This window comes from Gracilinanus agilis, chromosome 6, assembly GCF_016433145.1.
Source record: "Gracilinanus agilis isolate LMUSP501 chromosome 6, AgileGrace, whole genome shotgun sequence".
Classification (NCBI taxonomy): domain Eukaryota; kingdom Metazoa; phylum Chordata; class Mammalia; order Didelphimorphia; family Didelphidae; genus Gracilinanus; species Gracilinanus agilis.
The window spans coordinates 93043900-93060429 of NC_058135.1; the positions used below are offsets into that span (position 1 = coordinate 93043900).

At 39.4% G+C, this 16530-nt stretch overlaps 1 protein-coding gene across 1 annotated transcript in view; it reads right to left on the bottom strand.

Moving 5' to 3' along the window:
• GALNTL6 (polypeptide N-acetylgalactosaminyltransferase like 6) overlaps positions 1-16530 on the bottom strand; it is a 1524971-nt gene that overhangs the window by 65156 nt on the left and 1443285 nt on the right. The gene's annotated exons all lie outside the window — the stretch shown is intronic.

A 16530-nucleotide genomic window follows, 5' to 3' on the forward strand; every position in this document is an offset into this window, starting at 1 on the left:
TTATTGGTTAAGGGCTGTTTGGTTTTAAATCAGGGTTGCTACTTGGGTCAAACGGCTCTGTTTTATTACAGAGCTAGGCTCTAAGAAGAAATGTGTGTTTTGAGATCACCCTATCAGCCCAGGTCTTTGAAATTGGATAGGAAGTAGTCTGGCTTTCTATTTCCTACCGAACAAAGTTCAATTTACTTAGCCTGGCATTTGAATGCTGTCCACGATCTGACACCAGCTAAACTTTTCAGTCCTATCTCCTCTTATTATCCTCTGTGGACTGGTCAAACTGGACTACTTGTCATTCCCTTATCACACATTGCCATCTTTCTGTCACACTGTATATAATCTTCTTACCAATGTGCCTTTGCTTATGGCATTACCATTGCCTTCTGTCTCTGTTGAATTCTCTCTTAGCACAAATGCTACCCCTTTCATGAAGCCCTCATCATTTCCAATCAGAAATAATCTTTCATTCTTCAGAATTTACACAGCAAGTATATTCCATCTCTCTCTGTATCTATATTTATACACACATATGTATATATGTATCTGGATGGGTGGATACAGATTTCTACACAGAGAGCTATCTAACCATCCTTTCCTTCCATCCATCCATTAATATCTCTCTCTTTTCTCTCTCTTTCTCTTTCTCTCTCCCTTCTTCCCTCCCTTTCTCTCTCCCCCTTCTTCTCTCTCTCTCGCTTTCCTTTCTCCCTCTTTCTCTCTCCTCCCTTTCTCTCTCCCCTCCCTTTCTCTCTCTCTCCCCTCCTTCTCTCTCTCTCTCTCTCTCTCTCCCCTGTATCTATCTCTCTATTTTATATCTATGTCTTATTTCTTTTTCTAGAGTGTAACTGCTCTTTAATGCAAAGATTATGCCTTATTTCATCTTTGTGTCCCTACAGAATCTAGTATGGTATTTGGCGCATTGTAGGTACTTAATAAATTGCTGTGCTTAATTGTTCTGGAGTTGTATTTTTGGGTTGGTTCCAGAATTGGCTTAGTACCCTGGCAGTTATCTCCCTTGGGCTGTTGCTACCTTAACCACATTAAATTTGGCTTCTATATAGCTGCCCTTCTCCTTTCTCTGATCTTAGCTTCTAAGAGTTTAGCTTCCTTCTTCTCCTCTCTTTTGATTTGCTACTTGAGTCTCCTGGAGAGTCTCTATGTTGACCTCTTATTTAGGGGAAGGTGATTGAAGTGATCAAGGAGTGGAGAATAAGGGCAGGAGCAGTTAGTTGCCATTTAAGGACATACTAGAAAGGTGAAGACTTTCTACTAGAGGATGGATAAAATTAGCCTCACAGATGTAGAATTGGAAGAAAGGCAACACAATCTAACCCTCTTCTTTTAGAGATGAGGAAAGTCAGGCATAGAGAGGGTAAACAATTTGCTCAAGGGTATACAGGTAGTAGGGGTGCAGCTAGGTGGCATGGTGGACAGAGTGGCAGGCTTGGAGACAGGAAGATCTGAGTTCAAGTCCAGCCACACACATACACATCTGTTTGCCTTTTCTGTTTCCTTTTCTGTTAAATAGGAATAACAATAGCACCTATATCTGAGGGTTGTTGAGAGGATCAGTGCTTGGCCCATACTAGGTGCCATATAAACACTAGCTAGCTAAGCATCTAGAGACAGGATTTAAACCTGGGTCTTTGGATATCAAAACTAGTATTCTTTGTATTGTATTGTGTCAAAGTTTAAAAAATTATGAATCAATGGGCAAATGTTTATTGTATGCTTACTCCGTGCCAGACAAATGTAGAGACATTTATAAGACTTTCTGAGCAAGGGCCCACCCCGATTATCTCCCCCCCCCCCACCGAATTAGTGACCAGGACAAAGAGAGACCCTGGTACATGGATAGTCTGCTGCTGCAGGGTAGCCCTCTAAACTTTTTGCTAGGGTGTTTTTTTTTTTCACAAATGGGGTTCATCTCTCAAAATTTGGAGCCTGGAGACAAAATCCTAGTAACTCTGTCCTCACTGAGGGTCTATTGTCACATATAGACAAACTTTGACTTGAACACCAGATTCTGAAATGTATTGGAATAAGTTCATTTTTATCTCTTGGGGACTGACAGAGGTAAATTTAGGACACATAAAAAAGCAAGTCCTATTTTACATAGTGGGTAATGACTCATTGAAAAGCTGAAAATAAAAACCAACTCAAAAATTTAGATAAAATTGATGGATGAGATATTTCTCATGTAATGAATAATTGCAGGAGATGAGGGTATTTTTGGGAGGGGGGAAGAGGGGAGTGACATTGTGATTGCTATTAGGCAAGACAAGCATAACTTCCAATATCACGCTCCTTGGTGTCACTCTTAGAGACAGAATATTGGGATGGATGGATCATGGGTTGATGATACTTATGTTTGCTTCTATGAACATCCTCTGTTCAAAATTTTATTTTAGAATCATACAGTTGGAAAGGACCTTAGAAATTGCTTAATTTCCTCTGCTTGTTTTATAGATTAAAAAAACCAAACAACCCCAAAACCAAAATAACTGAGTGTGAGAGAGGTTAAGGGACTTGTCCAAGGTCGTACAATCAAGTTACAGGCAGAAGTAGGATTAGAATCTGGGTCTCTCACTCAGAGGAGGACATGGAGTTTATGTCAGATATAGAGGCATATAGACATGCTTGACCTGTACTCTATGGTCTCTGTGGATGGGACATGGGCATGCGGTCTTTAAAAGGTTTGCCATCACTGCTCCAAGCAGTTCTGACTCAGTGGTTAAGAAGACTGGACGTGGAGAAAAACCCGAGTTCAGATCCAGCCTTAGAAACTTCCTGAATGTATGATCATGGGCAAATCACAACTTCTGAGTATCTGTCAAAAGGATCCACCAGATCCACTGGAAGAGGAAATGGCAAAGCACTGCAATATTCTTGCAAAGAAAACTCCTGGAAAGCTATGGTCATGAGGTCACGAAGAGCAGGACATGACTGAACAGCAACTATGCATATTGTTTGTCTCACTTAGTGTCTTGCCTTAGTCCATCATTAAACGACTTAGATTTAGGGGGCAGCTGGGTAGCTCAGTGGAGTGAGAGTCAGGCCTAGAGACAGGAGGTCCTGGGTTCAAACCCGGCCTCAGCCACTTCCCAGCTGTGTGACCCTGGGCAAGTCACTTGACCCCCATTGCCCACCCTTACCAATCTTCCACCTATGAGACAATACACCGAAGTACAAGGGTTTAAAAAAAATTTATAAAAAAAAAAGACTTAGATTTTCATCTTCTCATTTCTGGGTAAATAAGTTTTACTGGAAAAAACCCTCTTCTAACAACACATTTAGTAAATGTAGGCAACTCTCAGAGAGGGGCTCTTAGCATCATTTCTGTTATAGATATCTTGGGACCCCTAATCAGATAAATGTTCTTAGATGCACAAGATATGTAGCATTACAAAATAAACCAAATTATATTAGAATACAGTTAGCAAAATATTCAAAATATAAGTTCATAGACTCCTCTTAAAATGTGCCTCAGGAAACCTACTGTTATTTTCTCCATGAATTTTTTTCCTAGTGTTGACAATATGTCTTTTTTTACAACACAAACATGAAAATATGTATTATATGATGACACACGTACAACATATATCATATCACCTGGCATCTTGGTGATGGAGGAGGGGTGGGAAGAAGGGAGAGAAAATGGATTGCAAAATGCCAGAAAATATTTATTGGAAATTGTATTGATGTGCAAGTTGGAAAAAAATAAGAAAGCCACCAAAGCTAGAAGTACTAGGTAATTCTAAATAGAAAAGAGTAAAGCCTGGTTCAAATCCTATTGGGTGATGGTTTTCATCAAGCAAACAGAACATCTTGATTTTAAAAATCAAAATTTCATAATAGCGAATTCATAATGGCAAAAAAGAAACTCCATTGAATCAGTAGGAAGAATCACAGAGATGTACATTTTGAAGGAGAGTCAGATGCATCATGAAGGAGAGTTGGATGATATTTATGAAGAAATGGAAGGCATGAGAATAGAGGCAGAGCATAATACTTTCTATTAAAAATTAGGTGGCACTCGTCATGTTACAGGATGGGTATAAACTCTAAGCCTCTGCCTGATGACCTTTAGATTGGAAAAAAAAAAAACAACCAAAAACAATCGCTGCTGTGAATGTTAAAGACATATTTACCTTTCAGCCTGGGAGCAGCTTTACTTCCTAAAAGTTGGAACTGGGCCAATCCCAATCCACAGTCAACTGAATAACTCAATAAATTTGCAAGGCCATTTAGAGGACCTTTGGCATTTGGTTTTAACTCTTGACTTCCTGAAGATAATAAAAGCAAAATCTTGGAACTTGTTCTGCTATCTGATATAACTCAGGGTACAGTGACATCTTTTTATTTTATTCTCTTGCTTATTCTGGGTTTTTAAGGTATCTAAGAAGTCTTAGCACACCATCTCCCCCTCTCCCCCCCCTCCCCCCGACTAGTTTTTCCTCCATCAAACCTACATATTTTTCCTCTTAGCTTTCTGGGAAAAGTGCTCTAGCAATGGTCACCAATACCTTGTTGTGGTGATGAAGGATCTATTTAATAAGAGATCTCAAAGAAGATACTGTGGGTGGATTCTATTTTTGACTTGGGATTTACAGTTGTGGCCACTTTTTGACATCTTTGTTTTATCCCTTAACTGATTTTCTCCATTTTTATAGCCATCTTAGAATTAGTAAGTCACAGTTTTTGATTTAAAAATTAAATAGTCACATAAACCCTCTCCCCCAAATCCTCCACTGACACCTTATCATAGAAGTGACCCTAGATTCTCAAAAGCTGGCTTTGAGAGTCGGAGTTTTTAGAGCACTGTTTTTATCAAGTCCTCCACTAAGCTGGAAAGACTTTTGGGTACAGATGTGGCAATAGGTTATGTGTATATCTATCTAACCACCTTTGGTAAGGTTGACTCTTGAGGGATGACTTTTATTTTTGGTCACAGCAATTTAGGAGACTACCTAGTATGGCAAGGAAGGGTTGGTATCTGAGTCTGTAGAGTGAGAATCCACACTTATGTCATCATGGATGGACTTGTATGTTGAAATACATATGTAACATGGAGGTTTTGTCAGACTTCTTTGCCAGAATTATAGGCACTCAGAACATCTTGTACTCTTGACCCACACACAAACACCCAGCTCTGCCCCTGGGACAGATCAGTATCACCTTTCAACTCCAATATTTGCCTGGCACTTTTTACTGCAGTGTCATAAGACCAGAATGAAAGGATGGTGGAGTTACCATATACCCTTTCTGAACAAAACAAAACAAAACAAAGAAACAGAGTCCCTAATAAATTGAACCCAGCCTGGGTTTGTATTAGTCTATAATTATTTGATTCAACAAGCCTATATTATGTGTGCCAGTCACTGTGGTAGAGACTGGAGGACTTTTCCCCATCTTATAAAAGTAAGACAGCTTGTGTCCTTAAGGAACTTGCATTGATTTGAGGAAAATCATATACCTTTTCTCTGAGACTACTCTTTGATTTAGGGAGATAAGTTTAATAATAATTGTTAGGGACCAGGAAATATTAGTCTTAGGAAGATGCAAAGATAGTTCATTGGCAATTGCTAAGATTTTGGCAAAGCAACTGTACTGTCTATACCAAAGAGAAGACTAAATAACCTGAAGCACTGAAGTGAGAAGGCAGGAATGTGGGGGAGTGAGGATTCTTTATTGGGTACAGAGTATAGGGGCTCTCAGTTCCCTTCCTATTCTGAAATTCTGTGTGAAAATTCCATGAGTGTCTATTGCCCCAAAGTGAATGAATAGATGATGAATAAATGAATGAAAAATTTAAGCACTTTGTATGTGCCAAACATGCGCTATGCATCGCTGGGTAAAAATTTATAAAAGCAAGATGGTCTCTGCCCCCATGAAGCTTATATTCTAAGAGAAGGGAATAGCACATATGGTGAATCATGGTCAGGGAAGGGACTTTGGGTCTGGGATGTCACGGAAATGGTGAATGTTATAATACAGGAATGTCAGTATATTGACATTCCACAAGCAAACTTTGCATTTATGTAAAAGATGAGTGAGTCATAAGCAGCCAATCTTTTCTTCAAGGTCCTGAGATTTTGTCAGTGTGGATACACATCCCATGAGCACAGAATATAACTCCTTCCATGCATTAGTAAATGACTTCTATGAGTCTCTATGGCTGAAAGTAAATCATGTGGTGGCTAAGACTTTTATAATCAAACAAATTCATCCAGGACAACAATTTGTCACCAGGTGTGAATATGGCACCTTTCCAGATTGGAAGGAACTTTGTGAATGTATGTTCCTCTGCCAGGATAACCCGGCAACCCTTCCACAGAATATGGCTTGGCAGAAAGAGTCCAAAGTTCTGGGTTCAAATGCTACATCTGGCACTTAATACCTGTGTGACCATGGGCAAATCACAACTTCTGTGGGTCTCAAATTGCTCTACTGTAAAGTGAGGGGGGTTGAACTAGATAGGCTTGGAGCCATTCTCCTTGTATAATCCCTTGATCCTAACTAGTTACGATGGTCACTGAAACCATGCATATCTCTTGGATGAATGTCTTTGAACTTGCTTTCACTATAATTGATATGAAATAATTTATAAAGCCCATTGAGTTATAGGAATCAGAAAGCAGCAGTCAAGTGATGCCTGAAGCACACCGAGAGAGCTGGGGCTCTGTAGCTTTATGGTCTTTGTGAATTCTCTGCAATTCAGGGTGACACTAATCTTGACGAAGGGATTTGAGTGGCACCATCATTGGGCTGCATATGAGATGAGAGTTTTTTCCCTTTTCTTCAATATTTTGCTTTTGCATAATGGGAATGTGACAAACTGACGGGCCAAGATTTGTACATTAAGGACTGGAGCTGACAATGTTTTAAAAAGAATCCCTGGCTCTGTTCTGAATCTTTCATCCCATTTCACATTTGGTTAGTTAGTTTACTGAAGAACTTTCTTCCCCCTTCTCCCATCTTTTGGATTTTCAAAGGAGTATCATAAAGGGCTTTACCAAATGCATGAACCCCCAGAAGGGACAGGGGAAAGAAATGGGCACAAGGGTTTTGAATTAATTTCTCATGAAACATTATGATAGTCAGAGAAAGACTTACTGAACACCCAGGGAGTTTGGAAATACATTTAAAAATTTTTTACCCTAAGAACATCCAATAGGGAACAGCTTGAAATACACACATCCGCACACCCACCTACACACACACACAAACACATACATACACACTACAAATTATTGACATTTGAATTATGTTTCAGGATGTCCAACCTGGCAGATAGCCTGCCTGCTTGAATATTTTCAGCTCAGAGTGTTTCTCTCCCTCTAAACTCAATTCGGGAGAAAGATGACAGTTGAGAACATGAGGGACTCAAGTCATTAAATGAATAACTCAAGTTTTTCCTACCAGAATTTGTTTTTTTTTTTTTAAAAAAAGTAACCATTTATTTCCTTGTCCAGGAGAGAGGGTTTAGTAACTGGGGGAATGTCTTTGGTAGCTCTGGGCCAATATATTAAGAATATGTGATTTGGCTATCTTGTTGTTCAGTCATTTTTCAGTCATATCCGATTCTTCATGACCCCATTTAGAGTTTTCTTGGCAAAGATACTGGAGTAGTTTGCCATTTCCTTCTCACCTCATTTTACACAGGAGGAAATTGAGGCACATGGGATTAAGTGACTTGTTCAGGATCACACAGCCAGTAAGTGTTTGAGGACAAATCTGAACTCAGAATAATGAGTCTTCCTGACTCTGGGGCTAATGCTTTATCCATTGAGTCACCAATCTGGAAAGCCATGTGTCATTTATAGTTTAGATACTTGGGGTTCAGGAATGTTAAATGACTTACCATAGTCATACAGTTTCATATGCATACATATAGTATACATATATACACACCCATGATACACCCCCAAATTGGAGGGCTGTGAGTATACATATACATATATATGTATGTGCATGTAAAAATACACACATATATTTATATTTTAAAGGTTATAAAGTACTTCATTCAAAAACCTTATGAGGAATTTCTTCATTATATAGGTGAAGAGATTGAGGCTGGCACACAATCACATGGAGAACAACGGCAGAATTCTGACTTTAAAAGGCTAATGTTCTTTTTATCTTTTAAAAAAATTAAATTAAACATGTTCAATAAACAAAACCTATTTTTTCTCCTTCCCACCTCCTGACTCTACCAAAAAAAGAAAAACAAAAGCCTCGTATTAAATATACATAGACAAGAAAAACAAATTCCCACACTGGCTGTGTCTCAAAAATATATATCTTAATTTGCATGGAGTCTGTCACCTCTCTGTCAAGAAGTGGTTTACATGCCTACAAGGTCCTTCTTTTATAAAGGTCTGTCTATTTATAAAGTAGAGATGATGTTTAGCCCATACCGGTAAAATAAAAAGCTAGATCTATGGAATTTAAAGTGGCACAGTGGATAGAGTATTGGGCTTGGAATGAGGAAGACTCTTCTTCATGAGTTCAAATTTAGCCTCAGATACTTACTAGCTGTGTGATCCTGGTTGCTTGCCTCAGTTTCCTCATCTGTACGATGAGCTGGAGAAACAAATGGCAAACCATTCCAGTCTCTTTGCCAAGAAAACCCCAAATGGGATCATGAAGAGTTAGATATGACTGAAATGACTGAACATTCAAATGCGGGGGAAACCTGAGTGTTGAGTACAACTCCATCATTTGTGCTGTTGAGAAAAATTAGGTCCACAGAAGTCAAAGGAGTCGCTCAGGGTCCTATGACCACTCAGGAACACAATTTTTACTAGACTTGTTCATCTAACTGTCCAAAGCAGTGCTCTTTCCATTAAGTGACACCGAGATAGAGAAAACCTAGGAGGTCATTGTTGGTGAAATTGTTGGTGGTATCTTATTACTATCAATACTCACTCGGATGCTTCATACTGACATGGGGGGTTGTCTAAAGCTGTTCAAGGAAGTAGGACCTCTGGCTGGTCCTACTAACTAGAAAGGCTTTGGGTACAGACCCGATGACATGGGACACGTCTGTCACCCAAGGATTCAGCCTAGTTGAGTTTGAGGAGACCTGTCACCAACTTCAGAAGACAGTTCTTTTACTTTGGAAGAGTTGCCACCCGAAGAGTTGGAGGAAAGGGGGAATTCTCCTTAGAAAAGAAATGAGAGAGAAGAGTTGATTATCTGTGGGGATTCCCCTATCTTCCTGAATATGCTTCTTTAGAGGAGCAGGGAAGACTGTTGTCTCTGAAATGAAAAAGTAAGCAAAATCATTGTTTTTCAGGAAGCACAAATTGGGGATTGAGGAACAGAGGATAGGAAAAAATTGCTTATAAAGGAATTCTTGCCCACTTTGATGGTCAAAAAAGATGTCTTTTTCTATGAACCTTGGACTGGAGAAGTAGCATGAGGTAATGGGTAGATAGACAACCTCTGAGCCAACGGGACCTGGGTCTAGGCTCCATCTCTAAGACAGACTGTCTGGGTGACTTTGCCTAAGTTATTTAGCCTCTAAAGCCTATAGGCAAAATCTCTAAGAATATATTTCAGAAAAGGTGCTGATCTACTTTGGAGGGATGAATTCCCTTCTTTGGGAGTGCCTTGTACTAATGAACCATCCATGTTGAGAAATAAAATAAGATCTAACATATGAGAGTTGCAGGGCTAACCCTAAACTTGATGAAATGGATAGAGTGTTAGGTTAGGAGTTAGGAAGACTAGAGTTCCAGTCCTGACTCAGACACTTACTAGTATGTTATCCTAGACAAGTCATTTAACCTCCCTCTTCAACTCAGTTTTTTCATCTATAACATCAAACTAATAAAAGTACCTAAGTGCCACTGTTAGGAGGAGCACAATATAGATGTGCTTTATTAGCTAACTGAAGAATAAAAAATATAACAACAAAGCAAAGGGACCACTTCAAGTAGAAGAAGCAAGGGGCTAAAGATCCAGACCCAGTAGCTGGATATTAGTTGAGATGGATCTCAGCTAATTCCTTTCAAGAAGACAAATTCTCACTCTCTGCTACCCTTCCAATTTCCTCTTATAAACCTATAGTTTGGGTTCCCCATGAAATGTTGGCTGGAGTAGAATGCCTCTTACAACTAAAGGAAGATAGGATTATAAATATGGAGCTGGAAGGGACATCAAAGGCTATATAACTCAACCTCCTCATTTTATAGATGGAAAGACAAAGGCCCAGGGAGTTGATATGACCAAGGTCACCCATCAGAGAGGTACTTTGAAACCTTGTCCTCTGACACTAGAACCAATGGTCTTTCCAACGTCTCATGCTACCTCCCATGAAGTCCATTGAGAAATAGAATGATGCATGCAGTTGTTAGGGGCTGGGATTATGTTGCTATGAACCTTTGACTGGTTTCCATTGACTAAACCTTGGCTTCTCATTTCACTACCTGGTAAAATGGAAGTGAGGATATAAATTTATTGGAAAGGAATGGAAGTTTAGGGGTTGTAAAATGTTTTGTAAGTCAGAAGGCTATATAAATTTGAGGTGTTTCTGGTGTTCAAATTGACTTTTTTCCATCTGTCACTAAGTAGCCCTTCTTATGTTTTAGGTGGAAGAAAAGTGGGTCATAGCTTGTGTACCCACTGGCTTCTTATGACATGTAGACTGAATGTCTAGGAGATGCTGTACTTTAAATAAGACATACATTTTATTGATGGTAGTGGTGCCAAGGATGCTATATTTGTTTTCTCTTTGACTCTATTTCTCTGTCTCTTCCCCCTTTCCTTTTCCTCCTCCCTCTTTCTTAGTCTATCTCTTTTCTTTTTTCTTCTCTCTCTCTCTCTCTCTCTCTCTCTCTCTCTCTCTCTCTCTCTCTCTCTCTCTGTCTCTCTCTCTCTCTCTCTGTCTCTCTCTCTCTGTCTCTCTCTCTCTCTCCCCTTATTCCTGCAAACATATTCTGACAGGAAAATTTAAAAGTCAAATATTTAGCAGCTGTATTTGGAAAGGGGGAAAAAGAAGAGTAGCAGTTTATAGGCTGTTTATAGGCAGTGCACATCATTTACTACTGAAGTTTCAAGATACCAGAGCCAGAAAATGCTTGAGTACTTCATTGTTTACCCTGAATCAGACCAGCACAGACAAGCAGCCAGAAAACTGTGCCAAGTGCAAATGCAGAAGAGGGTGAGCAGCACCCTCTATCTTGGCACACACATCTCATAAAGGAGTCTTGGTGTTTACAGCGCAGGAGTTCTCTGTGGCTCCTTCCCATCACTCTCTTCAAAGATCCAACAGGCTACATTCCTCATTAAAAAACAAAACCAAAAAAAAACCCTAAGAACAAATAATCTTTTACATTTATTCAAGAGCTTTGCCCAAACTAACAAATTAATTTCAAGTTTATAGGAGCCTAAAAATTCTCTCAAGGAAAAAAATACAAATAATAAAAATTTATGAGCCATTAAAACTCTTTTTAGAGGTGGAAATGTTTTTAGAGTAGAAAGCAGACAATCAGTTTTTTTTCCCATGTTGGATAAAAAAGGGTTCATCAGTTGGGATCTATCCATACTGGAAGAGGAAGATTGAGGAGATGACAGATCTATGTTGTACTTCCCAAAAGAACATAAGGTACTTGAGGGCAGGGATTATGTTGCACATTTGTAATTTTTTTTTCAGATGGAACCTGTGATTTTATTGATGTAGTTTATAGACAGTATTACACTCTTGGAGAGGAACTTCCACGAAAGCAGATCCAGTAAGGATACATTCTCTTCCAAAGAAGATGGATTAGTACTTGTTTCCAAGCCCTTTAGTTCTATACTGCATTGAAGTTGTGTCTTGCTATTTTTCTGAGGGGCTGGTTAGTGCACCTTTAAGTATTGGAGAGTTCTTTTGGATGTTGAAAAGTTCAAGGACTTTCCCAAGGTTCCCAACATCAGAGATGGGACCTGAACCCAGGTGTTCCTGACCCTGAGCCCTACTCTCTAGCCATTAAGCTAAACTGATTTTTCTGCAGCCTCCCGATGAAATTATTTCCTGATCTCCACAGTGAGTGCTTCCTCTCCTTAAATTTTCTTTAATTTGCTGACATGCTAAATGCCTCTAGTAGAATGTAAGCCTCTTGAAGGTAGAGTCTGGTTTTAGTTTTGGTTTTAACTTTGTATTCCCAGAAGAATGTTTTTTATATAGTGGGGGTTTAACAAATTGCTTGTTGGTCTTCTGGTGTAGCCAAGATATTTGATTAGGCTCCAAGAGATACCTGAGTTTCTGGGGCTTATTCATATTGTGTCCATGGACAGGAACTTTAGCTCTCTGAATGTCAGTGTTCTCATCCATCAAACGGGGACCATATTGTCTGTAGTAATCATCTCAGAGGGTTGTTGGGAGGCTCAAATGAGCTACATATGTAAAATACCTTGCAGACTTTCTAGCCTAGATTTATATCCGCTATTATCATCAGAAGGGAATCAGGCTACTTATGACTGGCTAAATTTGAAGGCAATAGCTAACTCTGAAACTGGGAAGACCTGAGTTTAAATTCTCCTCTGAATTGTCCTTGGCTGGGTAACTTGAGCTCAATTGAACACATCTGTCAATGTTCTGTAAGAGTTAATGAAAATAATAATCAAAAGATAGCACTTTTGCAAAGGGCTTTACAAATATTTTCTTGTTTGAGCCTTATAACAACCTCTGGAAGAAGGTTGTTATACTTATTGTCCCCATTTTATAGCTAAGGAAACTGAGGCTAAAAGAGGTTGTGACTTGCCTAAGATCACACAGCTAAGTAGATGTTTGAGGGAGGATTTGAATTGAGGTCTTCCCAACTTTAATTCAGTATTCTGCCTTCAAGTTGCCTGGAGGCAACTCTCTGGACTATAAATTGTAGAGAAGGTGCCAACTTGTATCAGTAGAGGGAGTTTCCTCACCAAAGGGTTCACCATCTTGGTGAAATAACAGATTCAATATTTTATTCTAATGCCACCAGGCCTGGTGGAAAGAGGCATGAGTCATCTAATGAACAAACTAAGAAGACTGAGACATCACTAGCAATCAAGTCTATTTTCCAGCCTTGAAAGCAGTATGAGTCAATACTTTAAAAAAAGCAAAAATGAAATAGTTGCTGCCCTAAAGGACCTTACAATCTAGCAAGGGAGGAAATGCACGTATGTATGTACAAATACATACACATATATGAAAAAAATAGTCAGGCAGGATAGGAGAAGGAGCTACTTATCTACAGTGATCAAGAAAAGCTCCCTGTAAAAGATGGCACATTCTGGGACTTGAAACGAGGACTTTTTAGGAAGAAGCAATGGTAAAGAGGGAGTAGCTTCTAGGCATAGAGGATAGCCATGGAAAACCGATGTAGATTCAGCAAAGAATACTGACAAGGAATGCTCTTAAAACCCCTGACTCTTTTCTTTTCTCAATTTGGAACTATGCCCAAAGGGCTTTAAAAGACTATCTGCCCTTACCACTGCTAGGTTGTACCCCAAAGAGATAATAAGGAAAAAGACTTGTACAAAAATATTTATAGCCGTGCTCTTTGTGGGGACAAAAAATTGGAAAAAGAGGGAATGTCCTTTGATTGGTGAATGGCTGAACAAATTATGGTATCTGTTGGTGATGGAATATTATTCTGATGAAAGGAATAATGAACTGGAGGAATTCCATGTGAACTGGAATGACTTCCAGGAAGTGATGCAGAGTGAAAGGAGCAGAACCAGGAGAACATTGTACACAGAGACTGATACACTGTGGCACAATCGAACATAATGGACTTCTCTACTAGCAGCAATGCAATGACCCAGGACAATTCTAAGGGACCTATGAGAAAGAAGGCTATCCACATCCAGAGAAAGAACTGGGGGAATAGAAACACAGAAGAAAAACAACTGATTGACCACATGGGTCAATGAGGACGTGATTGGGGTTGTAGACTCTAAGCGATCACCCTAGTGCAAATATTAATAATATGGAAATAGGTCCTGATCAATGACACATCCCAGTGGAATTGTGCGTTGGCTATGGGAGGGAGGTAGGAGGAGGGGAGGGCAAGAACGTGAATCTTGTAACCATGGAAAAATATTCTAAATGAATAAATTAAAAATGTTCTGAGCATTAAAAAAACAAACAAAAAAAGTGAAAGAGTTTTCACTTTCTGCATTTTCATCACTGTTGGGAAAAGGATGGTGTAACAAGAAAGCTTGCCTTTTAAGTCCATGACCTGAAGGACAATGCTCTATTGACTTTAATTTTCCCCCCACCTTTTTTTTTTTCTGGGATGGTGCCAATAGAGTGATCTTCTTGTCTTAGGATGGAAAAAGTAGATGCTAGATCCTAGGATCATAGGCTTTCCACCTAAAAGGAACTTTCCTGATCATTTAGTCCAACTGATTCTTTTATAGATGAGGACCTGAGATGCAGGAAGAAGTGATTTACTCAGAGTTATATAGGTAGGAACAGAGCTGAACCTACATTCTTTGACTCGCAATAATCCATTGCTTTATTATGAAGAGAAATATAGCTGATATCAGAGCAATGGCTTCAATGAGAGTAAAGGATTTAGTTGTTCCAAATGGACTGGAAATTCCTTTCATCTATAAGCATTTTAACATCATTGCTAATCCCTGGCATTGAGAAATAGTCCTTACAAACCTTAAAAGTCTATGGGGGCCCTAAGGCATCTGACCAGCTCACCCCAAGGATGCTGGTGAAATGAGTTTGCTGAGTGAGCCCCTATTAGGTTCCCTATTTTTATCAGAGCTCAGTGGTCAGAGATGGGTTCAGGTCTTTGATTGTGCCCAGAAAGAACAATGAAGGTATGTATTTGTCTCTACCTGACCCCTGCTACTAACTAGCTTTGTAACTCCAGACAAGTCATTCCTCTTTTCTCTGAATTTCTTCATCAGTAAGAGAAAAAGGTTGGTGTTCCTTCTTTCCAAGGTCATGTCCAGCCACTATGATTTGTCCAGCTACTGCAGTTATCCTGCCTAAGGGGTTAGGGTAAGGGGATGAGTAGGCTGATTATTTGTGCTTAGCAATCAGCTCCAGTCTGAACCTCTGTCTGACACAGACTTGGCAATCTTCTAAAAGCAGATCAAATTACTAGGAGAAATCTATTCTGTTCAATTTAGTGCAGTTTTCTGGAGCACAATTTTCTGAAGGAAGGAGGCTTTGGTAAGTCATAGCGATGAAAATTACTGAACTGGGAACAAGAGTTATTTTTATGTCCACATATAATACATATATAATACATGCACATGTAGATGTATGTACATACATACATGCACAACAAATACACAGATGTTTATGCATGTATACAAACATATATATATTTGAAAAACTAGGCTGATTCAACCTCCCCATTTCCCTATCAGGAAATGAAATCCATCAGAAGCATCCGGAGGGAAGAAGGCCAGCCTTTGTTTAAGAAAGTGATGATGGTGCTGAGTTTTTCATTGTTCCGTGTTAGGAGGAGATGCATCTCATGTCTCCCCTCAACAGGGTGACTTGGTAAGAAAGCAGCAAAGACACACTATTACTAGGGCTGAGCCTGAACACAAAGGGTCAGGTGTATAGACTGAGTCATAACTTGTGTCATGATAGACACAGGGATCAGTAGTTGACTAAAAATCTACATATTAACAATAACTAGCATTTCTATAACACTAAGGTTTGCATACATATGTTAACTCACAATCATCTCATGAAGTAGGTCATGTTATCTCCATTTAATAGAATTAGGAAACTGAGGCAGAGAGAGATTAAGTGACTAGTTCATGTTCACACAACTATTAAGTGTCTGAGGCAGAATTCAAACTCATGACTTCCTGACTCCAAGTCCTGTGCTTTATTTAATGCACCATTTAGTTGCCTTTTTCCTCTGGCTACAAATATTTGAGTAAAATCTCAACCTCTTTGTGCCTCAGTTTCTTTATCTTAAAAAGTAGAAGTTGAATGAGGTCATTTCCAGCTGCATATCTATGCTTCTGTGACTCTTCTACTTATTTCAAGGATCTAAAATTAATTAGGGTTGGTAATCCCTCCATCAATGTAGATCATGACTCCTCTTTTGGCTCAGATGGTCTGTCATAGGATCATAGGTCTCAACCTGGGAGGGACCTCCAGGGTATCTAGTCCAACCTTATTTTTGGGGGGGTTCTCATGTGGAGCCATCGGTGGCTGCATTCTTGGTCCTAAAACACTGAGATGGGGAAACAAGGGAGACTGCTAAGTTTGTGAATGAATTCTCTTCTACCTAAGAAGAGAATGGACAGGTGTAGCTAAGCAACACAGTGGCTAGATTTCCAGACCTGGAGTCAGGAGTTCAAATATGACCTCAGACACCCTACACACATCCTAGTTGTGTGATTCTGGGCAAGTCACTTAACCTTGTTTGTCTAGCCTTTGCTCTTCTATCTTAGAGTTGTTACTAAGACAGAAGGTAAAGTGGAAGAATAAGAAAGAAGGAGGAGAAGAAAAGGAGGAGAAGGAGAAAGAGGAGGAGGAGGAGGAGGAGCAGGAGGAAGAAGGAGGAGGAGGAG